We start from the raw sequence: 27,468 nt of genomic DNA on the forward strand, positions 1-27,468 counted from the left end.
CTCTCCCTCTCTCAGGATCTGTTCTTCATTTCTTCCAATCTGCTCTAGTTTTCTTTAAAACATAAGGCAAAGTAGGGACATATTACAAGGAGGGAGCTGCGAGCCGGTAGCTCCCTCCTTGTAATAAACCAAACGAACAAACAAACGAAAGGTCTTCATTCATTCATTTGAAATTTCCATTAATTTATTCCACTTTCTGATGAATGAATGAATGAATAGATGAAATTCCCATTTGCATGCCCAAGGGTTTAACTGGGCATGCCCTAGTGTGGGCACACACAGGGACTTCATCTACCCACACAAAGATGGCGGCGCCCAGGACCAGGTCTGGGCACAAAATGATCACATTGCCCGGGGGGGCCGAAGAGAACGGAGGGGGACTCCTTGGGCTCCCAGGTAAGTCCCCATACTGCGATCGCCGGCGTGGGATCGCCGGCAACTGGGTAAGTACAAAAGATCATTTGGCGGTGACTAGGGGGACAATTAGATGTAGTGGAGTCAGGAGGGGGATTTAACAAAAAAACGGGATTCGGTCATGACAGTGACGCTTTAAGCGTCCAAAATTCGCCTAACCATCTGGAAGTCCCTTTATTGGCTGTCTGGTAGAGTTACCCTAGCAGGTAATTATTTCAGTTCATTAAAATTTGCAATAATTACCACTGCAGAGTTAAGGGGCCTGCCTCTAGTGTCCCTTTAAATTTGAAACTGACTCTGACTTCACTTTGAATTTTCAATTTAGTGAATAACCCTGTATGTCTCCTCCTAAAAACAGAATCATGGCATCCATGTGCTTTGCTGTGAGTATACATCTAGATTTAGTATAGAAAAAAAAACCCATACCAGTTAAGTAAGGTAAAATGCAGACGAAAGAAGGATGGGCTGGGATTTGCCTATGATATATTTTACCTGTATATTTTTTTTATGCATTTTCTCAACACCATAGGTTTATAGAGATTTATTTTCTAATATGTTTTTGTAGAGATATCAGTCTTTATAAACATTTTTCACCATTAGTTCTTCCCCTTCTAGAAGAGTTAATTTTGGCAAATGCTGCTAATCAACATGGTGAATTTAAATATGAACAAAATTACTAAACCAACTATAATTGTGTTGAATTCTCTTCTTAATTACAGGTAAACCCCAAGTAGTGCAGCAAATCTTAGAAAATCCATACTAACTGGCTATACAATAGCCAGAAGAATGAACAGAGATATTGATTGCCGTTTGAGGACATTTAGGTCTTAATGGTGGAGAAAAGCTGAAGTGCTGTTTACTTTTCTGCCAGAATCGACCAAAGCCACCCATTTTTAAATACCTTTGATTGATTTCACTTAGGCAAGTTTAAAGTGATTTATCGTTCAGCTGTAAGCAACAAATAAATATATTAAACCATAGACTTGTTTGGAATAAATGTTGAGGCAATTCACAGAAACTGATATAATTTTCCCTAATGGGAGTGCATATAAATATACTGTATTAACTATATACAGTGCCAGAACTCCTTTCTTAGTCACTTAATCAATATTTCAGTATTGGCTTAAAAACTTACATCTTATGTTGTGTGATAATTATAGATAAAAATTAAGACATACTGGCCACAGATGAGAGTTGGAACCACTGTGAATTAGCTGCCTGCACAGCTCATTTGTTTGCCCTCTAGTGATGCTGGGAGCCTATGTGCATATGTTTGTCAAAATATCAATATGTGTGTGCATATGTGTGTATCTGAGAATGTGTGTATTTGAGGATATGCATGTGTGTGCACGTTGTTTTTTCTTTTTTTTTTTTTGAGGGGGTAGTGTGCACTTCCCCAATTCTTCACCTACAAAAAAAAGGTTTTTAAAATGTAAGGTTTAAGGTTGATTTAAGGACAGTATAGATAAATGACATCTGTTCACTAACAGTATAACCCTCACCAACCTCCGGCAGGCCGCTATTCTAAAAAAGCACTTTACTGGAGTGTATATTAGGGAAAATAATGCAATCCCAGGATTTTGGAGACAATCATAAACCACTTCACCTTTGGTCTCATAAACTATAATGATGTCTCCAGAACGCTGAAATGTAATTATATCTTTATTATCCATGCTTCTATCATTTGTATCCTCTATCTCTCTCTTTCTGTTATATACCATGTACAACACACAAAATTCTTTAAAGGGTTACTGAAAACAAACAATGTCCTCTTGTAGGGGGAGGGATATCACAGAGAGGGGACCATGCCACCATTGGACAAGCTATGCAACCTGATGATAGATGTTTTTTGTGCACATATTTTACTAGCCAGCCTAGAACTCTCATTCTGGGTTTGCTAATGATGAGGCAAATGATGGAATAAAACACCTGTATGCATCAACTTTCATATTGAAATGCTGCACGTACAGACTGCATGCACCGTGATCACTTCAAAGCACTAAAGATGTTATGGTGCCTGGAGTAACCGTTTCAAATTAAAAACATAAAATCTGTCATATGCTATGTATGTTATCATTATATATTGAACCGATTGATCCTAGCATCACCTTTCTGTTGTGTGCTTGTTCGAGTGAGTGCATTCTTTTCTATTCTGTTGGATATTTAACCGACTTAAATCGCCTTTCCTTGTCACAGTTTTATTCCTGGCTGCAATCCCTACTATATATATAAATTGGATGTGGCATTAAAATATTTAATATTCACATATTTACTAATCTGATATAGCATCTTGCTGTGGTGTAAAGTACAAATCAGGTTTGTAACATTCTGTTCAAGCACTTCAATTAGAAAGCAGTTAGTATCCACTGAGAGCTTGTTAGGAACAGTTTTCCACTGGTGCTTAAGCTGGACTCTTCAATTATCAAAACAGATGCTTGCCAAAAGCCACAAGACCAATATGAAAGTAGAATTAGTTCATCGGCAACAACTGTTCTAACACAGTTACATATATCAACTGTCTGCGATACATGTAGAATAGACAGTTTAATTCAACATGTTCAGGCCTCCAATGAAAGCAGTAAAAAAGTATTTTGTGACTTGAATATTATCATTATTTTCCCCCGTACCAGTTTTTTTTAGTTAGTTTTGCTTACTTAGTTAAATTATTGGATAACAGGTCTATTTGTAAAATCAATTGATAATAGTATGCACTCCTTCTAGTGTCTATTATATTGTATTGATGCTCTTAGCTTGCCACTGTAGCCCTATTGCTGACGCAGTAGGCAGTTGACTAAAAAAAAAAACTACTTCTGTGTTAAACCATTGAAAAATTATTTTACACTGGAAGGTAAGATGGCAACTCAGTAATTAAGCAACTCAAGGCACCATAACTACTACACTGAAATTAAGTGTTCCTTAAAGAAAACCTGTGATTGAAAATGGAATTTTTTAGTTTAATCCGTAATTGTAGACAACAGAATCTAGGAAGATTTTTTAGAGACAATCTTATAGTGGTGTGCTGTTTTCCTGTTATAAATTGAGGACTGAATGAATATAATTTAAACAGCAGTATATATAAAAAAAAACAAACCTGACTGTATATTATAAACACTACACAATGGTTTTACTCCATTGACTACATCCTATGGAAGATCTAAGGGCACACACAAAAACATGTATTTTTTTTATAATAGCATCTGATTAAAAACTAATCATACTATGAATCCAGCTGTTCGTCATAGAGATGCACAGCTGTGTGCACATATCGATATCACAGCTGCAAATAGACCAATTTTAACTTTTTAAGTCAAGCATTAAAAATCAACCATCTATAAAGTAAACAGATGTAGACACAATGTTGGAAAGAGTGTTCACGTGTCATTATAAAGTAGGACATGATCTTTATATTTACTTATGGATTAACAATATGTTATCATGGAGATGAATGGACAAAATATCTGGCTAAACGGTATAGGTCAGTGTATTAGTTTCTCTTCAAATCCATATCTAAATAATAAAAATATTATGTGTGTGTGTGTGGGTGCATGTGTGTGTATGTATAAACTAATTGAATGCTTGAGAGAATAGCCAAATCTCTAGCTTTTTTTAAAAGTGGTTCTGTCATCAAAAATAAACTTTGTGTAATCCTCTTCTATATAACTTCCTGTGTTTGAATCTCCTTTTAGTTTATTTACTGAGCAGTTTTTATGAAATGTATAAGAAAAACTAGGGATTGCTTATCCTTATGCATAGCAGTCACATTGACTAAACATGATAATAGGCAGAGCGTAAGTAAAGTAAGTTCTGATTCAGATGTCAATTAAATTTACCCACAATCCATCAGTATAAAGAATCCCGCGTAAAAACAAACAGCAGACAACATCAGCAGAGGAAACAAAATGAATGCACTTAGATATTGACGTTTTGTGCAAGGGAGAAAAGAAAATGAACTTAAAATAAGGCAAATGTAAATGGTGGGTTTATAAACATTAAAATATGGTGGGCATAAGGAAAACCAAATGACAGGGCAGTTTTTAGTCTTCTGTGATGGACCTTTTTAACAAAAACATTGCAGAGAGTTCATAAAAGGTATGCTCATCATGAGTTAATGCATATTGTCCTACTTCTGTATACTCTGGGCATTAAACGAAATACTCAACTTACTGAGTATAGAGAGTGGGATAGAATATATGGGTAACAGAAGTTCTCTTTGGTGTCGTGGATCCTTATTATTTTGAGATTCAAAAACTGACAATTCTTAACTTAAAGCGGCACTGTCATGCCAAACTTACCTTTCTTTAATTGCTTCCTCTTCTCTCCCTCTCTCGGGATCTGTTCTTCATTTCTTCATGTCTGCTCTAGTTTTCTTTAAAACATATGTCAAAGTAGGGACTACTTAGTCTGATGGAGGTTTCCTACGCCTAAACATCCATGACCAGCGGAGGAGCAAATTGTGCTCCGTTTCCTGTGGTCAGAGAAATTTTCCCACAATTCTCACCTTTCCTCCGTGTTCTTGCAATGCGTCATTTCCCTATTCCTTAACCTCTTAAGGACACTTGACATGTCATGATTCCCTTTTATTCCAGAAGTTTGGTCCTTAAGGGGTTAAACCAACCAATCAGAGCACTGTGAGCCTTATTGCAGGGTGTGGGAAGGCCTTATAAGCCTTTCCCTGCCCTGCAGAGCTCAGTCTGCTCGGTGCCCTCTGTGGGTGAAGATGGATTATTTTTTTACCGTCGGGTTTTGTTTTTTTTGTCAAATTTTTTTTTTTTGTGGTCAGATTTTTTATTTTATTTATTAAGTTTGACAGGTATTATGGATTTTTATTTAGCCTTTTTTGAGGCTGAAAAAAATAAGATTTTAGAAAAAAGAAGACACCAAATGGTAAGTTATTATTATTTTTTTGACAGGGATTTAGTTTCATCGTTCCTCGCTCACTATTTTTAGAGTGAGAGGGGTAGGTAGGTCTTTATTAAAAAGAATTGGGTGGGGGGTGACTAGGGGCTTGTGGACCCCTAGTCACCTGGGGTAGTATTTACATTTAGCCCCCTCCCATCGACCATAGGTGGGGGCAGGGGGAGGACAATAGGTCCCCCTTTTTTATTTAGGTCCCCCACCTGCCACTCATGGGTGAGGGCTGGAGAGGGACGACATTAGGTTCCCCTCCCTTATTGTAATTTAGGGACCCCACCCACCACTCAGGGGTGGGGGCCAGGTGGGATATGTCCCACAGGGACTTCATCTACCCACACAAAGATGGTGGCGCCCAGGACCAAGGTCCGGGCACAAAATAAAGGTGAAAAAAATAGGTAATATGGGGGGCTGAGGGGCATTTGGGGGTGACTAGGGGGCTGATTAGATGTAGTGGAGTCGGGAGGGGGGTTAAAAAAATGGGATTCGGCATGACAGTGCTGCTTTAAAAAGAGATTGGACCATGTGTTATTTTTGGAAGGCCTGAGCTCAGTTCTTTGCACTGATCTAGAAGAGAGGAATCAGTATGCAGAAAAAAATGCCAATATATTTCTGTTGGATTAAGTGTGTTATTCTGGCTATATTGCTCAGTTAAAATATGTTTCAGATCGCAAATTGTAGTTGGACAGCATGTTCTATATTATAGCAAGCTAATGTTAATGGTGCTTAATTTTAAAAAGTCACTAGTCTCTCTATAATGGATGTGCCATCCCAACACTGTTATTGTGAATGATCTGATCATTTTGATGCTGCTTGCTGCCTGTTATGTGGAAGCCAAAAGCACTGATAAAAAATCAATGGATAACTCATTAACCTTGATGTATGCTCTTGGATGCATGACCATAATCGCAAGATCATACCTTCAGGTTATATACAAGACAGAATAATACCTGAATTGAATTTCTCTAAGTAGATGGATAAGTGCTTAATTTTATAAAATCAGCACTAATAAGGTAAACTGGGGTTTCTGTCAAGAGCACTTTAAGATCATATGACTATTCCAAACAAAAAACATTTTGATGTAATTAAACTTTATGGGGCAATATAGAGAAACTTTATTGTGACAGAATTTGTACAACAAAATTACTGTTATATTGTAAAAATGCACTGACTAAATTACAACCTAATATTTTCTATTAAAATGTAAGCCTACACTCAGAAGATAACACAAATATAAGGAAACTGACAATGAGAATAAAATAATAAATAGATAAAATAAATCACCAAGAACAGGGCTGCATCACATACAGGAGAGAGACTTGATCAAGTAAAAGAACTTAAAAAATATATGGTGTGTGAGCGCTCCAAATAATAAAAAAGAAAATAAATAATGACCACTATAACACTGTACACCAAAATAAAAGCTGAGTTTGGGGATCAAATTAGATCTGGCAACAACACTGGGTTAGTACACGTAAATAAGCATACTATAAATATATACAAAGTATGTAAAAAAACCATCATTTATTATACATAAAAAGAATATATTAACAGGTGAATCAATTTATAGATACAATGAAAGAGATCATATGAGAGAACACACCAAAAGACCAGAACGAATATCTGAAGAATAAATACAGTGTGGGGCCCTATACACTGATAAGATAATAACTGGAACTGAAGATGTGCACATAAAAAAATTTAAATAGATTAAAAAACCCAAAGAAAAAAGGATGTTATATACAGTACCCAAATGTATGCACCGTCTCAAATGGAGGGAGCTCATAAACCAGCCAAAATACCAGGTCAGGACTAAGGGAGTTGCAATGAGGATATCCCCAAGCGTAAAAAATATACAAGATATTTGACACTCTGGGGATCAGCCAGAGCAACTTACCCTGTTCGTCCGACCTTCGAATAAGGTGATGGGAGCACGCCAACTCCAAACAATGAGAGGTGCAGACGAAGCTGATCCCGCCAGGCCAGCGGCCGAAAATCAATCCCGGACCATAAATGAAGGACCGGGGTGGCGGTGCAGTGAAAAAAAGGGATAAAGTAACAGCACGTCTACGCGTTTCGTCCTTACTAGAGGACTTTCTCAAGACGAAGTTATGCTGTCTAGGGGTAGGGTATATATGCACCCCCTCTCTCTCTTAAAGTGGTCATAATTGTCAACTAATAAATTAGTTCTTAGTGGCATTCCACTCGTGATGGAAAAATATTTTTTATATTATTATATATTAATAAGGTAAAATTGAGTCATTACTATTTCTACAACATGTCACAATAACAATTCAAAGGTAAAAGATATGATTGCACATTTTGTTAAGTAATAACAACTGAACTAATATTAAAATTGAAAATTAAAATAAAAATAAAAATAAAAATGAAATAAAAATAAAATAAAGGAATTAATGAATATGAAACTCATATAAAAACAATAGTGAAGAAAAAATCTAAATATATGCCAAAAGGATATAAACTTCTAATCCCTCCTCCCCATATAAGGAATCTAGGACTTGTAAAATCCTCCAATACATAATTATTCCAAGGCGGGGAATGCACACCTACATGTCGAATCTTAGATATTACATTCCACTTCTTCATTTAGCCCATGAGGAGTGAGGGTATTAAGCCTGAAAATCCATTTAGTTTCCGCAGTGATCAGGGCTAATTTCCTATTATAAATCTTCTCCGAAATATGCTCAATACCCATCACTACTAAATGAGCAGGATTACTCTCATGGGCCATTTGAAAATGTCTAGCCACCGAAGATTTCCTATCGTAATTACTGATGGCTCGCCTATGTTCCCTAAACCTGGCTTTTAGGGGTCTTGAGGTCTGACATACATATAGTAAGCCACATGCACATATCAATAGATATACAACAAAGGAAGTGTTGCAAGAGATTCTGGTGGATACATGGAAGTTCTCATTATTGGAGGATGAACAAAAATTCGTCCTCCCATGACATATATAATGACATGTAAGGCACCGCGTGGCACCACACTTAAAGTTTCCCACTGCACACAACATAGTATTATGGATTTTTAGAGCCAAAAATTGAGAAGAGGCTAGTAAATTCTTCAAATTCTCAAGGTACTTCAGGAATACTAAATTTGAGCCATGGATCCAAACGAAGAATCGACCAATGCTTTTGCAATATCTAAATAATCTGGCTATATGCCCTATTGAAAGTCGTAGAAAAAATAGGACCTTTATTCTGAGCAACATCTCTGGTACTGATGTGAAAATCGTTCCGAGATGTAGATCTTCTTTTTATGGGATAATTTTCCAATAGTGATAGAATCTCCATATGTTTAACTGAAGGAGGAGATGACAGAATTGATGTATCAACCTTAAAATTAGGATCGGTAGGGGAACTTCCATTGGCCCTTCTAGCCTTATGAGGATCACACTCAGAAGAACTGTTTGAGGGGGCAGTGATAAATCTGACAAGGATATTCTAATTCCATGTCAATAGTGAAGGACAGTTTGAGAAAATGTATTCAGTGAAAATGGTTAACGTACTGATATGGTATGTTTTGAGACATCCAGGTTTAGATGGAGAAAAGACAATAGGTTACTTATAGACCTGGAGGTTTGTTTTGGTCTGAAAAGCAATTTGTCCGAACTTGGGCCAATTTGGTAATTAGTCGAGTTCCTGAACTCTGAACCAAAATGTTCCTGACTCAAACAAGCTGCACAGTGGCCAAACATGTTTGTTCATGATTCTGAATTCCACCCGTGTTGCCAAAACAGAGATTGATGTTAAAAAACGATAATAGATGGCTCAGGGGACAATCACTAAATGTTGATTTTATCCACAGATCAAGTGAAATTTTAAACCTTGTTACCGCTCATTCTATTTTTTTTTTTTTAATTCTTTATTTTTGTTGTGCAAAAGCTTGACAGACCGGGTTAATATGCCACGATAATAGTTACAGGCATTTCAAAAGACATTTCTGTGGCAATTAAGAAAGAATGCACATTTTTTTTTTTAAGAGTAATAAAACAAGCAGAAACACGGTATGCCAGATAATGAGATGGCGGTACGCACATGTTTAAACCTATCGAGAAGACTAGCGATAACAGTGTTAATAAGTGAATCTATGAACATGTTAAATTATAACTATTTCTGTAGCTTAATAGCCGCTGGATGCTATTCATAAGATTAAGGTAGTTTTTAAGTTGGCGTTGTCGTATTGTGCCTAACGTGAGCTTGCTTACTAAAGAGAGGCAAAACAGGCAGAACCGTTGCACAAAAGGACATACAATTTGGAACATTATACAGGCAAAAACATTAATGACATGCTAGAATAGCCTGACTGGCATAGAGACATTAAGGCTAAGGTGGGCAAGGTGGTGTGTGCAATTGTAAGCTTGTAGACCATGAGTCCTCTATGTATTGCAATTAACACTTAAGTTAGACAGAGAGGTGAGGGAGAACGTTTCATGATAGGGCTGTGGAGATGTATATGAGTGAAGCACCTGCACCCCTATCAGGCACAGTATCAGGGTAGAAAATGCTAAGGACATTGAGCATTATCACATTTAGATGGGGGTAGGTATGAAGCCTGGAAAAGTGAGCAATGCTCGTAGAAGAGTAGTTCAACCTATGCCCCTCGGACTGCAGGTACTATGGTGATGATCCTGGTCGGTGTACATGGTAGCATATTTAAGAGCATGCAACTAGACAATTATGCAGTGTGTGTGAAATCAAAAGGGCTCAACTAAGCTAATGCAGGTCAGTAACATAACATTGTAAACTTGCTAACATCTTTTTGGCGGAGGTTGTCAAAGTCCAGTAATCTGCTGTACCGTGGTTTACCAGGGGTGCATTCCAGACATACTTGGATCCGCGGTATTTTCATCCGACGCCATGGATGTGCTTCAGGAGATAGTCTGTGTGGTGTCTTAGTATAGTGTCTCCGTCCTTCCTCTGGCTGTTCTTCACCCGGTGTCGGTCCACTTGATGGTCTCCCCCGCCTGGTGTATATGTGCGGACGTTTGCTGCACTTGCCCGGTGGTGTTGTACGTTGTTGCAGTCGGTGTGTGTCCATTTACGTGGGGAAGTCTGTTGCTGGCCCAGAGGTGCCTCCGGGTGGCCTTCAGGCTGGTTTTGTTTGTGGCTCTCGCCCTGGCGTGCGCGGGAGCGAGTGCCAGTGTCCAAGGGGCTTGACACTGATTCCCGCCTCGTGAAGTGCCGGAGTTGCCCCCCAGGCGCCCCTCTGGAGGCCCGAGGAGGGTTCCAGCACATACTTCGTCTGGTCGTCGGGCGGATCCAAGCCGCTGCTTCTCTCCTCGCCCGCCTGAATGCCTGTCCCTGGGTGTGGAGCTTTGTGCAGAGGTGATCCATAAGTCTGCCGCAGAACTCTGCTATATTCCCGGGGGGCTTGTACAGTGAGCGCTTCGTCCTAGGCTGCCTTGTCGCCGCCATCTTGTTTGGGCCTCGTGGGTCCCGTTTGGTAGTAGCATGGTCTTGCCGTTTCACAGGGGTTGTCGTCCCCAGAGTGGACCGGGATAACCCCCGCCGGTCCAAAGGGGGGGGCAGCAGGGCTTTGTTCTTCTCGCGCTTGTGAGCGGGCTTCGAGCCGGGGGATCGGCCGCCTCCTCCTTGCTCTAGACCCCGCTCAGGAGTAGGCCGCGTGGCTGGTTCGGGCTTTCCCTTGGCGGTTTGGTACTGGCTTGGTACCATTCTGCTCCGCGCGGGGTCCCGGTTCGGTAGCTGGGTAGCTTGTGTTGTGGACCTCATTAATTCGGGCAGATTGGGCATTTGTGTGCCCTCTGGTGCAGGAGCCCTCAGCGGACACGTCCGGCCATCTTGGCTGTCAGGCCCCGCCCCCCGCTCATTCTATTTTTACATTTATCAGTTACTTTTTCTCACTTGATCTGTGAATCAGATGGTGGGAAAATGCTCTATCATGGTACTGTAAAATATGTACATAATATAATATTATCTATATATTTCTGAGCCCTTTTGGTTCATCTGACTCATTTTCTAATCTGGGTTTTGGTACCAAAATTCAGCCAAGCTGAATCAACATATGGTCGAAATTCAGGCATCTTGAAATATGATTCAGCTGAATGAAATTTTCTCAGTTACTTACATAAGGACATGATAAAGAGTTGGGAGGAAAGAGGTAATAAATCTGGATGACACCAAGTGTGATTTTGAAAACTAAAACATGGTATAACAGCATCAAGATAAGAGATGGAGAATGACAAAAAAGTCAAGCTCTAATTATTGCTGGAAACCAACAAAGAAAGGAAATGGAGTTTATGAATTTTCAGAGAAAGATGGAGTAACGATTAAAAACTGATTTGATATGAGCTGACTTAAAATGTTTTACAAATATAAGTCTGTGATAAAACATCTACAAACCACACTATTAGGTATTCTAAGCAACACCTACTTCTCAGAATTGGGACTAGACGTGACATCATTTTTACTCACAATGCTCTCACTCCATAAATACATGATAGGACTTACATTGTGATCTGTGTCTTTGAAAAGCATGTCGTGTGTGACCATTTTGGCATGTTTGGACTTTTCCTCCATTTTCCCTTACTTACTGACATTTTTAGATTTATTACTGATACATTTTACATTTTGGGTATTTTATTGGTAGACCTCACATGTAAGACCTGTGGTAAATTACAAAAGGTTATTGGGAAATCTCAAGTCTACTGATATATTGTTAGAACTTGTAAACACTTACCTGATATAGCACGGGACCTGTAATATAATGACACACAAACAACAACTCCAATTAAAATGAGGGTCACATCAGCATGTTTTATCCGCTTGCTTTATTTGCAATCTATGAATACCAATCAAAGAATACCTCCTTTTACAGAGGAATGCGTGCAACAGAATATTTTAAAACAAGTACAGTGGTTTGTAAGCAGCTCAATACACTTATGTGGAAATATCCTCTATTCCACAAAACAAAATTGGAGTTATGGTGCGGTGTAAGTGACAGAAATCTTATACCAGCAAGTGGAGCGCTTTAACATGGATAGCTTACCAAATGGTCTCTCATTCAGTCACAAAGCATACGGTATATGTTAAAAAATATAGAAAATACAATATAGTGCAGACGGTTTGGAATGATAATGCAATTGTAATAGAAATTATATTGGTGATTTCTAGATGAATGAAACACTCACATTTAAAGGAGCCTGTATGTGAGAACACTGGCTCCGTATTTCAGCCTATGTGCTTCTTTAGGGGTAGCACCGCCCATCTCCTTCGATATAGGATGTTTCTCAAAGACAAAAAGTGGAGAAAGCGGACCAATGTGCAGAAGGTGTTTTAAAACACAAATATTTAGAAATAAATGGTGTGCTCACCTGGTCCTGAGCCTGTGGGTCCCGGCTCTAGGTATATGCGTTTTGTGCCAATTTGGGTGGGGATGGCACTACCCCTCGGAAGATATTCTTGAGGTTTCCAAAAAAGGAGGACTTAAAAGGATCTTAAGTAAAAAGTATTTAATTTATTAAGCAAATAAAATAAAGTAAAAACAATGAGAAAAGTCCTTAATAAAAAGTCCTTGAAAAAGCCAATACGCGTTTCACTCCTTAGTGTGGAGCTTCCTCAGTCAGCTGTGGTGTTTTGTCCTCTAGATCTTCCTTTTGTATAATTTTAGGGGTCCTCCCCTTTAATGATTACAGTCAGTTTGTCCAATAGTGTTCTAAGTTGCATTTCCCTTGTGGATTATACTTTGTATATGTCTCTTTAATTGGATGTGGGGATTTGCGCACTTTTTCTTCTTCAATTTCATTGGTGGATCGTGGTGGTTGGCGGAAATAATCTGCTCTTGGCCGGGCGGTTGGCGGAAGTGACGTCACGGACCCACGTGATCGCCATTCTGCCGCCGCCCGGAAGTTCGCTTTCCCCTCCGTCTCGACACACGTATCCCTGCGTGCAGACACGAGGGGAGGGAACAATTCGCACCCATCCCGGAACGTCCCGCCTTGGAGGCATGCCGGAACGGCCCCAAGCTCCTCCCCCCAATCAGCAACAAGCGGCACACAGCGCAAGTCAGGGGGAAAGTGAACTAAGTAGTGGATATTCTGTATGAAGTGAATAACAAAAAACATCAAAAAATATAAAGAAATATAACAATTCATCAATAAGAGATGTACAGATATGATACCCATTTGTGAGAATTAGTGTGGTACTAGAGTGCTTGTAAAGAATAAATATTAAATATTAAATATTATTGTTCATTAAATGTTAAGGTGCTATTAGGTGATGACTGTTAAAGTGCTAATTGATAATTGATATTTTAGTGATGCTATTAAATAAATATTTTCTGGTGATACTAGTTTTGAGTGATATTCATAGAAAAAGTAGATACGTGGAAATGACACATAATTTGAATCTCAATTATAGACGGGGAATAGATGGGTATAAATTAAATAAAATAGCAGAGTTCAAAATCTATATTCAAACCCTGGGGTTTTAAAGTCCCAAGGTTGAATATCCACCTCATCTCACTTTGTCCTAATAGTTTCAAAAAATCCCCTCCTCGCCAGTTACCTTTTATCCTCTGTATCCCCATAAATTTGAGGAGTGTGGGGTCACTATTGTGTGTCGTGAAGAAATGATGGGATACACTGTGTCCCTCAAATTTTTTCTTGATGTTCCTAGTGTGTTCCTCTATCCTGATGTGTATTTTACGTTTAGTTCGACCCACATACTTAAGACCACATGGGCATTCTAACAGGTATATGATATTGTTGGAGAGACAAGTTATGAGGTCTTTAACTTGGAATTCTTCTTTATTGTTAAAATTCTTAAATTTGGTAATATGTCTTTTTTTGTTATTTGTGTTTCTACATGCTAGGCATGTGCCGCATCCATAGAAACCCTTTTCTTTATCTAAAAAGGTGGTGGGTTTTGTTTTTTTAAAATGTTTTTTTACCAGAAGTCTGTTTAAATTGGCCGCTCCCCTAAACACTACTTTAGGTTTAGATGGTAAGATTTGTGTTAGGGTATCATCCTGTAGTAGGATAGGCCAGTGTTTGGTTAGGATTTTTTTAAGTGTTTTATTGTTATGACTGTAGTTGCAAATTATGGGTAAGTTGATTTGTTCCGTACTTTCTTTTTTGTTCTTTTCTTTTAGTAGGGTACTCTGTGGAATTTTAGAGATCTGTGCCAACATTTGTTTTAGTTTATTTTCTTCATAACCCTTCTCTAGTAGGTCTGAAATTAATTTGTTCGCTTGTTCTTTAAAGATAGTGTCATCTGTACAATTTCTTCTAAAGCGCAAGTTGTGACTTGGGGATACCTTGGAGCCAGGGAGAAAAATGGCAACTAGAGGTGTGGATAAAGCTGTTAACATCCACATCTTTGAAATGGGTTTTGGTTTTGATTAGATCATGTTCTATGAAAATATCCAGATCTAAAAATGTCACATTGGTTTGACTAAAATTGGTTGCTAAAACAATACCCCACTCATTTTTGTTGATTTAAAAAAGTTTGTAAAGTGGTTTCAGTTCCTTTCCAAATAAAAAACAGGTCGTTGATGTAATGGCGGTAGGTCACCAGGCCCTCCACCCAGCCATCATTACGCCGTAGATGTTGTCGTTCCCAATCTGCCATCAACAGATTAGCGTAGCTGGGTGCGAACCTGGTGCTCATCGCCGTGCCCCGTGCCTGTAAATAAAAAGTGTCATCGTACCAAAAGTAGTTGTTAGTTAAAATGAGTAATATTGCTTCCATAATAAAATCAATCTGATCAGGTTTAAAAAGGTGGGATTGTTCTAAATAGAATTTGGCTGCTGTACATCCCTTTTGATGTGAGATGATAGTATAAAGTGAGCTAACATCTGCCGTCACTAGGAAGTAATCCTGTTCCCATTTAAGTGTTTGTAAATGTCTCAGGATACTTCCTGTGTCTTTTAAGTAGCTCGGGACATTACGTACTATGGGTTGGAGGCACTTGTCGACATACTCTGAAAGTCTACATGATATTGAGTTGATGCCTGAGACTATCGGTCTGCCAGGTGGTTGTTCCAAATTTTTGTGTACCTTAGGAAGGTAATAGAACACCGGAATTTTTGGGTGAGTTATGTTTAGATATTTGAATTCCTTTTGATTTAGGATCTTCTTCTGTAGGCCACTCTCTATAAGTTCAGAGAATCTATTTTTAATTTCACTTGTCGGGTCACCCTTTAATTTTGTGTATGTGATGTGGTCTGTCAGTAGTCTAGTACACTCCTTGTGATAGTCTTTGATATCTAGGATGACTATTCCCCCTCCCTTATCCTCAAATTAATGGGGATACAGAGGATAAAAGGTAACTGGCGAGGAGGGGATTTTTTGAAACTATTAGGACAAAGTGAGATGAGGTGGATATTCAACCTTGGGACTTTAAAACCCCAGGGTTTGAATATAGATTTTGAACTCTGCCATTTTATTTAATTTATACCCATCTATTCCCCGTCTATAATTGAGATTCAAATTATGTGTCATTTCCACTTATCTACTTTTTCTATGAATATCACTCAAAACTAGTATCACCAGAAAATATGTATTTAATAGCATCACTTAAATATCAATTATCAATTAGCACTTTAACAGTCATCACCTAATAGCACCTTAACATTTAATGAACAATAATATTTAATATTTAATATTTATTCTTTACAAGCACTCTAGTACCACACTAATTCTCACAAATGGGTATCATATCTGTACATCTCTTATTGATGAATTGTTATATTTCTTTATATTTTTTGATGTTTTTTGTTATTCACTTCATACAGAATATCCACTACTTAGTTCGCTTTCCCCCTGACTTGCACTTATTTGCAATCTGACTGATAATAAATTAGCTGGACAACCTACATATGTGGGCCGGCAAACATGTCACTTTCACATTAATTTGTGTGGTTTTATACAGGAATGAAACATTCCCTTTAATTGTATGTAAATGATTAGTTATTAGTAATGAAAAATGCATGTTATTAAAGTTTCTTTATTTTTGCGTTTGCTATGAGTTGTTCATGCTAATATTTGTTTAACAGTCAATGAACAAGTCCCCATTAGCCCTTTAATTACTCCACATCTTGGTGCCAGTCTCATTAAATATTTGCTAGAAGGTGTGCAAGGCTTCTAAAACAGTTTCACAAAGCTGTAAAACCTGTTGAGTGATTAAGATGTGTATGTCTAACCATATAGGTTATGCCTATTTCATTTTAATTACAGCACAGGAATGTGAAAATTTTCCTTAGTTTCTTTCTTTCTTTGTTTGTTTTCTTTCTTCTTTCTTTCTTTTTCTTTCTTTCTTTCTCTCTTTCTCTCTTTCTTTCTCTCTTTCTTTCTTTCTCTCTTTCTCTCTTTCTTTCTCTTTCTTTCTTTCTTTCTTTCTTTCTTTCTTTCTCTCTTTCTCTCTTTCTCTCTTTCTCTCTCTCTCTTTCTCTCTCTTTCTTACTTTCTTTCTCTCTCTTACTTTCTCTCTCTTACTTACTTACCTTCTTACTCTCTCTTACTTACTTTCTCTCTCTCTCTCTTACTTACTTTCTCTCTATATAATATGTCTAGAATTTACTTTTTGTCTGTACATTCATCCAATTAAACTCTTACCTCCCATTAATTAAATAATCATTTGGAATTAAAAAAAAGTTTATATAAGATTATATAGTGCCAGGTGCAGAAAGAAAAGTCCTGCGCTCAACTCCCATCACTACTGGGCGGCTGCAATGACTACAGTACACATCAGCCCCAATACATAGTAAAAACCAAAGAAAAGAAAATGTTACTTGCGCTTTCTCCTTAATCCCTATGTATATTTAGACAAATGGAGGTCTTTTAGTTACCTCCAATGGCCATGAGAGGATTGAGCCCACCTGCCACATCAAGGCAGACCCCCCTAGGTGGGTCCTAACTCTAACCATTCACCTTGCTTCCTTGAGCCTCTGGCAAAAATCTCTAATGAGACAGAAAGGGGTATTTTTTATATACACCCCTATACATTATTAACCCTTAATAGGGAACACATGGGATGGGCGGCTGCATTGTAACAAGGCTGAGTAATACAAAAATTGGATACAAATGCAGAAAGAAAAGTCCTGCGCTCAACTCCCATCACTACTGGGCGGCTGCAATGACTACAGTACACATCAGCCCCAATACATAGTAAAAACCAAAGAAAAACATGTTACTTGCGCTCTATCCTTTATCCCTATGTATTTTTAAAACAAATGGAGGTCTTTTAGTTACCTCCAATGGCCATGAGAGGATTGAGCCCACCTGCCACATCAAGGCAGACCCCCCTAGGTGGGTCCTAACTCTAACCATTCACCTTGCTTCCTTGAGCCTCTGGCAAAAATCTCTAATGAGACAGAAAGGGGTATTTTTTATATACACCCCTATACATTATTAACCCTTAATAGGGAACACATGGGATGGGCGGCTGCATTGTAACAAGGCTGAGTAATACAAAAATTGGATACAAATGCAGAAAGAAAAGTCCTGCGCTCAACTCCCATCACTACTGGGCGGCTGCAATGACTACAGTACACATCAGCCCCAATACATAGTAAAAACCAAAGAAAAACATGTTACTTGCGCTCTATCCTTTATCCATATGTATTTTTAAAACAAATGGAGGTCTTTTAGTTACCTCCAATGGCCATGAGAGGATTGAGCCCACCTGCCACATCAAGGCAGACCCCTCTAGGTGGGTCCTAACTCTAACCATTCACCTTGCTTCCTTGAGCCTCTGGCAAAAATCTCTAATGAGACAGAAAGGGGTATTTTTTATATACACCCCTATACATTATTAACCCTTAATAGGGAACACATGGGATGGGCGGCTGCATTGTAACAAGGCTGAGTAATACAAAAATTGGATACAAATGCAGAAAGAAAAGTCCTGCGCTCAACTCCCATCACTACTGGGCGGCTGCAATGACTACAGTACACATCAGCCCCAATACATAGTAAAAACCAAAGAAAAACATGTTACTTGTGCTCTATCCTTTATCCCTATGTATTTTTAAAACAAATGGAGGTCTTTTAGTTACCTCCAATGGCCATGAGAGGATTGAGCCCACCTGCCACATCAAGGCAGACCCCCCTAGGTGGGTCCTAACTCTAACCATTCACCTTGCTTCCTTGAGCCTCTGGCAAAAATCTCTAATGAGACAGAAAGGGGTATTTTTTATATACACCCCTATACATTATTAACCCTTAATAGGGAACACATGGGATGGGCGGCTGCATTGTAACAAGGCTGAGTAATACAAAAATTGGATACAAATGCAGAAAGAAAAGTCCTGCGCTCAACTCCCATCACTACTGGGCGGCTGCAATGACTACAGTACACATCAGCCCCAATACATAGTAAAAACCAAAGAAAAACATGTTACTTGCGCTCAATCCTTTATCCCTATGTATTTTTAAAACAAATGGAGGTCTTTTAGTTACCTCCAATGGCCATGAGAGGATTGAGCCCACCTGCCACATCAAGGCAGACCCCCCTAGGTGGGTCCTAACTCTAACCATTCACCTTGCTTCCTTGAGCCTCTGGCAAAAATCTCTAATGAGACAGAAAGGGGTATTTTTTATATACACCCCTATACATTATTAACCCTTAATAGGGAACACATGGGATGGGCGGCTGCATTGTAACAAGGCTGAGTAATACAAAAATTGGATACAAATGCAGAAAGAAAAGTCCTGCGCTCAACTCCCATCACTACTGGGCGGCTGCAATGACTACAGTACACATCAGCCCCAATACATAGTAAAAACCAAAGAAAAACATGTTACTTGCGCTCTATCCTTTATCCCTATGTATTTTTAAAACAAATGGAGGTCTTTTAGTTACCTCCAATGGCCATGAGAGGATTGAGCCCACCTGCCACATCAAGGCAGACCCCCCTAGGTGGGTCCTAACTCTAACCATTCACCTTGCTTCCTTGAGCCTCTGGCAAAAATCTCTAATGAGACAGAAAGGGGTATTTTTTATATACACCCCTATACATTATTAACCCTTAATAGGGAACACATGGGATGGGCGGCTGCATTGTAACAAGGCTGAGTAATACAAAAATTGGATACAAATGCAGAAAGAAAAGTCCTGCGCTCAACTCCCATCACTACTGGGCGGCTGCAATGACTACAGTACACATCAGCCCCAATACATAGTAAAAACCAAAGAAAAACATGTTACTTGCGCTCTATCCTTTATCCCTATGTATTTTTAAAACAAATGGAGGTCTTTTAGTTACCTCCAATGGCCATGAGAGGATTGAGCCCACCTGCCACAAAGCAATTTTCCTGGCACTATAAATTTCTACGGTGCCCCCTTCAGTCACTTCGGTGTCCTTCGGTGCTGGATCAGGCTCCGCGCAATGGCCGCGCTCGCATTAGGATTTCCCCAAAGGAAAGCATTCATCAATGATTTTCTATGGGGAAAAATCTGACGCTGGAGGTCCTCATGCAGACCGTGAGGACGTCCATCATCAGATAACTGACCAAAGGTCCATTTCGATTCTGGAAGCCCTCTAGTGGCTAGTCTAGTGTGGGCAGACTTAGAGCTGCAATGTAAACAAAGGGAAAAAGGAGACAGCACCCAGAGCACTTCAATGAGGTTAAGTGGTCTGGGTGCCTACAGTGTCAGAATATCAGAATATCAATAAAAAGCTATACTTATCTAATTAATAACCGCATGAATCTTGTAAATGTAACCTCTGAATGCTTCACTTTAAGATCAGATGCAAAACTCTTGCTGTAAATGTACAACATATTTTGCCCAACCCAGCCTACTCTTACAGTAAATGTACAAAATATTTTGCCCAACCCAGCCTATCACATTGCTTCCCAGTGTCATGAAGATCCCCAGGGTCTCCCTGCTTGCCCCCTGCAGCAGGATCGATGTTGGGCTCTGTGTGAGGAGCTGCAGCATGGGAGTGAGCTCTCCTTCGCATCCTGCAATCACACTGTACAGAAGGCTCACAGATCCCTCTGCACTGTGTGAGCTAGGAAATCCCTCTGCTGATGTGAGTGCTATCAGTACAGGCATCAGCAGAGGGAATCCCTTGATAGGTGGGATTAGGGGGTGGGATTAGGATTTGAGTTATTGGTAGGATTATGAGTAGGATTATGGGTTAGATTTAGGGTTGGATAAGCATCAAATTAGGGGTTGGATTAGGGGTAAAAAAAGGTGTTGGATTATGGGTTGGATTAGGTGCAGGATAAGGGGAAAATGTATACATGTGGGGTATCATTGTACTCAAGAACAGTAGCAGAATACAAATATGTGGTGTTTACAGTGGTGGGACATTTATGGTCTGTGAATAAAACATATGTGAGAAAAAACAAACAAAAGAAATACTAATTTGACCTAGGTTTGTGATAAAATGGTTAAATGAAAAGTATAAAAACGATCTTAATTACATAGCCTGGGGTATGTACTTTCTACAAATATATTCTCTTGTGTAGCAGTTTTGGATTAGGTGTCTACAATTAAAGCTGTAATCTTAGCATGCCAAAGTTTGCAACATTTTACATTTAAATCCATAATTCACTCATTGCAGTATTTGTTTTATAACTTAGAAAAAAATATTGAAATCCTAGACGTATTGGGCATTTTAACAATCATGACTAATTAGTGAATCTATTTTGAGTTAGTTTTCTTTACTTGCACTTGGTGTGTACATAGGATGTATGGGTGTCCTTAAACAAAAAACGAGGAAATGGAATAAATGCATGCCAAAAATGCCTTGGTCACAAATCCATTGCATCTCAAAAAGTCATTGGTCCATAAGTGGATAAAGTTTTCTAAAATAAATTTGGCTGAATGTTAGAAAACATTACCAACATGCATTGCTTACTGGAACTGGCTTAGAAGCAGAATGATGGTTATTAAAGATGACATTTTTTTTTCCAAGGTAGCATGGATGAGAAGGAGAACAAATAGTTAAATGTTGCACAAAGAGAAGAGCAAGAGGAGGGGAATGAACACATATATAGAAAGAAACAAAGTAAAACATTATTAAATGGAACATAGAACAAATGTATTTTTGACAAAACATGTTCTGTTTAAAATATTTCTGTTCCATAGTATTTTGCAGGCCTCAATGATGACAATATTTCACAAAGGAAATTGACTATCTTATTTTTTTTTGTCGAATTTGATTGTTAATATAGGTCCACAGTAGTAAAACAAAAACAGCAAAGGGATTTTAAAACCTCACGGTTTAATAAAGTTGTCTTTAAGCATTACAACTCTATTATAAATGAGCCAAATTATTTACGACTCATGTGGATTTCTTTATGTAAACACAAATTACTTGATGAGTAAGAAAGCAATAAATTGACATAAATCATGCTAACTGAAAAGTACATTGCACGTGTAATATACAACACAGTACTTACTGTGGTTAGCAATAAATTGGCACCAGAGCCGTTAAATAAAAACCTTGTTCTTATAGAATTTAGAAGGAACTTTGTTTCTTGAAAATCTAACTCTTCCAATGAACCTTAACTGTGTTGACTTTGCTGTACTGTAAAGAACTCATAGTAAGGAAGTTATACAAAGCACTCCATTCATAAGCTTAGATGAGTTGAGCTCAATTTTCCAAACACATTGAGCTTTTTTACATAAATGTCATTTTAATCTATGCCAAAGTATGGCTACATGGGTTCTGTTCTTCAGAATGGATTTTAAATGGTACTGTCATTAGACATGTTTCCTATGTCAAAAGCACATTAAAACTGCTTAAATCGTGTTTTCACCACTTTTGAAATGTTTGATTTTTTTAAATTAAAAATGAATAAATATTATGTAAACAACACCTGCCACCCTTAGATATTGTAGGTGCTCAGTATCAGCTGACAGTTCAACAAACCCCTTCGTATTTTTTGCACATAGAATGCAGGGCTTATTGCTGTACTCCTACTTGGATTTGAGGACAGCTTCCAAGATGCTTTGCCATTCTAAAGGCATTCCAAAGGCATGCAAAGCGTCATGGGACGTGTAGTTCAACAACATCTGGGGATCTACATTTTAGGCACTCTTGCTATACAGTATCCAGAAGAGACTCTGGTTTGGAAAGTTCAAGCTGCCACATGCATATTTAACAAGTGCCAGAAATCTCTTTTTTTTTTTTTATCAATTTGTAGATTGTAATTAATTACAAATAGAGAAGTCCTGCGCTTAAGCAGCAAGGACTACAACACACATCAGCCCCAATATATAGTAAAAACCAAAGAAAAGAAAATGTTACTTGCGCTTTCTCCTTAATCCCTATGTATATTTAGACAAATGGAGGTCATTTAGTTGCTCCAATGGCCATTGGAGGGAATGCCCGCCTGCCAACGTGCCAGAAATCTCTTTTAGTTACCTCCAATGGCCATGAGAGGATTGAGCCCACCTGCCACATCAAGGCAGACCCCCCTAGGTGGGTCCTAACTCTAACCATTCACCTTGCTTCCTTGAGCCTCTGGCAAAAATCTCTAATGAGACAGAAAGGGGTATTTTTTATATACACCCCTATACTTATTAACCCTTAATAGGGAACACATGGGATGGGTAGCAGCATTGTAACCAGGCTGTGTGATGCAAAGTAAATACAAATAGAGAAGTCCTGCGCTTAAGCAGCAAGGACTACAACACACATCAGCCCCAAATATAGTAAAAACCAAAGAAAAGAAAATGTTACTTGCGCTTTCTCCTTAATCCCTATGTATATTTAGACAAATGGAGGTCATTTAGTTGCTCCAATGGCCATTGGAGGGAATGCCCGCCTGCCAACGTCAAGGCAGACCCCCCTAAGTGGGTCCTAACACTGACCCTTCAGCCTGCTTCCTTAAGCTTCTGGCAAAGATATCGCTAATGAGACAGAAAGGGGTATTTTTTATATACACCCCTATACTTATTAACCCTTATTAGGGAACACATGGGATGGGTAGCAGCATTGTAACCAGGCTGTGTGATGCAAAGTAAATACAAATAGAGAAGTCCTGCGCTTAAGCAGCAAGGACTACAACACACATCAGCCCCAATATATAGTAAAAACCAAAGAAAAGAAAATGTTACTTGCGCTTTCTCCTTAATCCCTATGTATATTTAGACAAATGGAGGTCATTTAGTTGCTCCAATGGCCATTGGAGGGAATGCCCGCCTGCCAACGTCAAGGCAGACCCCCCTAAGCGGGTCCTAACACTGACCCTTCAGCCTGCTTCCTTGAGCTTCCTTGAGCTTCCTTGAGCTTGAGATTGTAATTAATTGCTAATATTACATGCATCTATACTATTGAAAAAAGAACAGACAGCCTCCATGATACCCTTGGTGTCCACAGTAGGTTCTGGGGCTCTTGGATGTTGGACCTAGTGTTAATGATCCCACCTTAATCCAGGGCCCTAATATTTTATAACTTTAGATATTGTATATTTTGGGGGTGACTGCCTTTGATGATCCTGTGGCTGTAGTCCTGTGGCTCTTTTAACTCAAGTTCCCGTCTTCTAGAGCTCGGTTCTGATTAGTTTGTTTGAAAAATAGCTGTATTTTCCATAAGCCCCTGAAACCCAACTCTCATGTATAGCCGTCTGACTCTTCACTGGCCATAAAACTATAGATACCACAAATTGGGTATTTTTTGATCTTCTCAGCACTGCCTGCAGCAATTATTTTGATCCTTCATGAGTTTCTAGACAGGAAGTTTGACGGGTTCTGTTTCTGGCTCTAGATTAGAACACAGTCGCCATATTAGTTTTGCCACTTGTTTCTGCAACATTTGAACAATTGTATACTGTAAATGCTTTTCCCCTGGGTTTCTGTTCCATATCACCAATGGAAAGCTTACCAGGAAACTGAGTGAAAGATCCTATAGGCTATGCTTGACACCTTACAAGTATGATACCTTCCAAATGTAAACCCTCATAACAAGTGTCCTTCTTCAACACTGTCCACCTTTGCTATTTCTATACTGATAGATGAATGGTCTCTTGCGATGTGCACATGATACATTTGCTTGGCATATACTTATTTGACTCAGTTTGTGAAATGCTTCATTACTGCTTTGTTAATGATCTGGCTGCTGAAGTCCTGATGGTTTTCAGTTGTCTATGACAAAGCCCACCAATGGATATTAAGAGGTCATATCTGTTCTTGCACTGGATTGTTTGCATTGTAGAATTACATTTAAACTGCATACATTTAGGGTTGAGATGGTAGGAGATTTTAGATGTTTTAGGATCTCCCCTATGACAATAACTTGTAAAGTACATATTATCTCATAAAGTTTAATTTAAAGTTAATGTCTAGAAAACAAATAGTATAACTTGCATTACATTTAAAAAATATGCATTACATTATATACATTTCTATAACTGCTGTAAAGGAGAAAAATAAGAGGTACACATGATGATACTTAGGGTTACAATAAATATAACACAATACATAGATTTCTGAAACTTAATTTCTCAAAAACTGAGCTTCTTGTCTTTCCTCCTCTTAATACTGATCCTCCTCTTTCACTCTCCCTTCAAGTTGATTTACCCACATCAGTCCATCCTTGCAACCTTGCTGTCTGGGTGTATATTTGATTCTGGCCTCACCTTTGAGCCTAATGTCCAGTCTGTAGCCAAATTCTGTTGATTCCACTTCAAAAACATTTCCCACGTCCGCCACTTTCTTACGCAAGATGCTGCTAAGGAGCTTGATCATGCTCTGGTAATCTCTTATATTGATTATTGTAATTGACTCCTAATTGGTCTTCCCAGAAGCCGTACTGCTCCACTACAGTCTGTTATGAATGCTGGCACCAGGTTGATTTTCCTCTCCTATTGTTCCTCTTACACCTCACCCCTCTGACAGTCCATACATTAGCTTCCTGCATCCTAAAGGAGTCAATTCAAAATATGAACACTTAAAGCACTGAACAACTCTAGCCCCTGTTACATCTCTTCACTGATTCATAGGCCCTTTCTTGGTCTCTCTGCTCTGCCAGTGACCTTCTCCTGTCAGCTGCTAATATGTGCTTGCAGGACTTCTCACAAAGGACTCATTTTCTTTGGAACTGCCTGCCTACTCCATCAGACTCTCCCCTATTTTTCAATCGTATTAGTGCCTCAAAACCCATCTCTTCAGAAAAGCTTATGGCCTCCCAGAGTAACCTCTATCTCACATACCTGCCCCTTGCTCTCTTCTAAAGAGCAGCACTCCACTCTCTCGATTTCTTCTTCACTCCCACCTTGTTTGATTGCTATCTCCTTACCTATTGTGTTTTATGGCAACCTCCTATAGACTGTAAGCTATATTTGTCCAGTACAAAAAAACTCAGAATTAAGGAGCGCTGTTTATTTAAGACCAAATTTCTAAAGTGCCACAAGTGCAAAATGTATCAGAGTGCAAAATGATATAAAGTGCACTCAATGTGTACAGTGATAATAACATATAGGATATACTTATACATACATATTTGCATCCTCTTCAATTATAGTGAACATATGGAAGGGAGAGACACAGAAAAAACAACAATAGTGTAAATCTGTTAAAAAACCAACTGAGCTGGGAACTGAGGGATTGGTCGACACCCCTATTTGTGAACGGCTTGTTATACGTGAACGTGTACTGTATACAGAGGAGGGTGAAGTACCTGTGCTGTGTTGGGCAATAAATATGTGAATTGGAATATTTCGTCCGTGCAGTCATTTTCCCAAAGGGAATATTTGAAGAAGCTGATACAGTTAGAGCAGGCTTTTTTCTGCTCTATCTTTGTGAGTGCAAACTCTATTTTTATTTCACCATAAGTTGTTTTTTTAAACAGATTTACACTATTGTTGTTGTTTCTGTGTCTCTCCCTTCCATATGTTCACTATAATTGGAGAGGACGCAAATATTTATGTATAAGTATATCCTATATGGTATTATCACTGTACACATTGAATGCACTTTATATCATTTTGCACTTTGTTACATTTTGCACTTGTGGCACTTTAGAAATTTGGTCTTAAAGACAGCGCACCTTAATGTTGAGTTTTTTTTTGTATTGTATGAGTGTTTGTTGGAGCTTTACACTTGTTTTGCTTCTTTTTATAACTTTCCTTGGTATTTATATTTATGTTTTTAAACATTTATTACTAGCGCCTGTTTTTTTTTACTTGTTTTTGGTGTATATATTTGTCCAGTGTCCTCATCAATCTACTATTCCTGTAACATTTTGTAATTTTCTCATTTATTGTTAAATTTCCCCCTTCATAATATTGTAAAGCGCTGCAGAATACTGTTGGCACTATATAAATGCCAAACATAGTAATAATAATAATAGATTGTAAGCTCTTTCGAGCAGGGCTTTCTTCACCTCTTCTGTACGTAAATAACTTGTCAGATATTCCCCTTTTTATAATTGTAAAGCACTGTGGAGTATATTGGTGCCATATTAATGCTAATAATAATAATAATAAAAAATAATAATAAGTTCAGTACATACATTTAGATACAAGGTAGACTGCATGAACAACAGAACGCGTACTTAGAGAAACAAAAAAGCAATTGATGTGCATGTGCAAAATACGTTTAGGATTAGTTTTTAATAGCTGTTTTATTTATTTATTTTATTGGCTGTCTGTTTGGCATTAGGGAACTTTTTGAACATGTACATAAGGATGCTAGTTCAGATAATGCCAGCAGAGAGCAAGGCATCACAAAAAGCTGTTAGATAAACTAATGCAATATGTGCAAGCATCTGAGGCTTTGTTCTGTAACCTTTTTTAGCAGTGCAATGACTTATTTATACCATTAATAAATGTTTTTATGGATATTATATGTCACTTGATTTGATATGCAATACTATGTGGACGAGCATGCAGGTACCAATGTGGGATTCGGGATTCCTTATAAGCAGAGCGGTCAGTGGCTCCAGAAGGCTTCTGAGCTTGTATTATAGTGATAGCTATTCAGAATTGGGCATTTTTAGTGAGGTTACAAGACTTAGAATAAGTGTATTTTATTAAGTCTTAGTAATGGTAAGTCATTTCCCGTATTTTTCTCTAAAATTTGAAAGGTGCATTCAAATAATTTCTTTCTGCCTTATTTTTTCTATTTCTGAAATTAGTGACCCACACAAGCATTTTTATGTATCTACACAAACACAGATATCAGAAAATTGATTGGTAA

At 38.4% G+C, this 27,468-nt stretch overlaps 1 protein-coding gene across 3 annotated transcripts in view; it reads left to right on the plus strand.

Moving 5' to 3' along the window:
- The window catches only part of DGKB (diacylglycerol kinase beta), a 567,171-nt gene that overhangs the window by 389,396 nt on the left and 150,307 nt on the right, over positions 1-27,468 (plus strand). The window lies entirely within an intron of this gene.

This window comes from Pelobates fuscus, chromosome 4 (assembly GCF_036172605.1).
Source record: "Pelobates fuscus isolate aPelFus1 chromosome 4, aPelFus1.pri, whole genome shotgun sequence".
Lineage (NCBI taxonomy): Eukaryota > Metazoa > Chordata > Amphibia > Anura > Pelobatidae > Pelobates > Pelobates fuscus.